This window comes from Plasmopara halstedii, assembly GCF_900000015.1.
Source record: "Plasmopara halstedii genome assembly, contig: Scaffold_650, whole genome shotgun sequence".
In the NCBI taxonomy this organism is placed as follows: domain Eukaryota; phylum Oomycota; class Peronosporomycetes; order Peronosporales; family Peronosporaceae; genus Plasmopara; species Plasmopara halstedii.
Genome location: NW_020187567.1, coordinates 1,137,023 through 1,137,300, shown reverse-complemented (window position 1 = coordinate 1,137,300; position 278 = coordinate 1,137,023).

The window sequence follows — 278 nt, the reverse complement described above, 5'->3', positions numbered from 1 at the left end:
CTAGCAAATCTGGTACATCAGGCAGAATCGACGGTGGAGAACTTGGTGTACCCGTTGGCGTATCCGAATTTTGTGATTCTGACGGTGAGCCAGGTAACAAATCTGGTACAGGAGACAGCACCGGTGGTGGAGAATTTGATGTTCCCGCTGCTTCGTTTGTGTTTTCTGTTTCCTTCGAAGTAGTGGACAATAATGCTGGCACAGAAGACGGGACTGATGGCGGTCTATTTGTCAAATGATCATTCGTAGGAGGGGTATTAGGTAGCGGTGTATTCGTT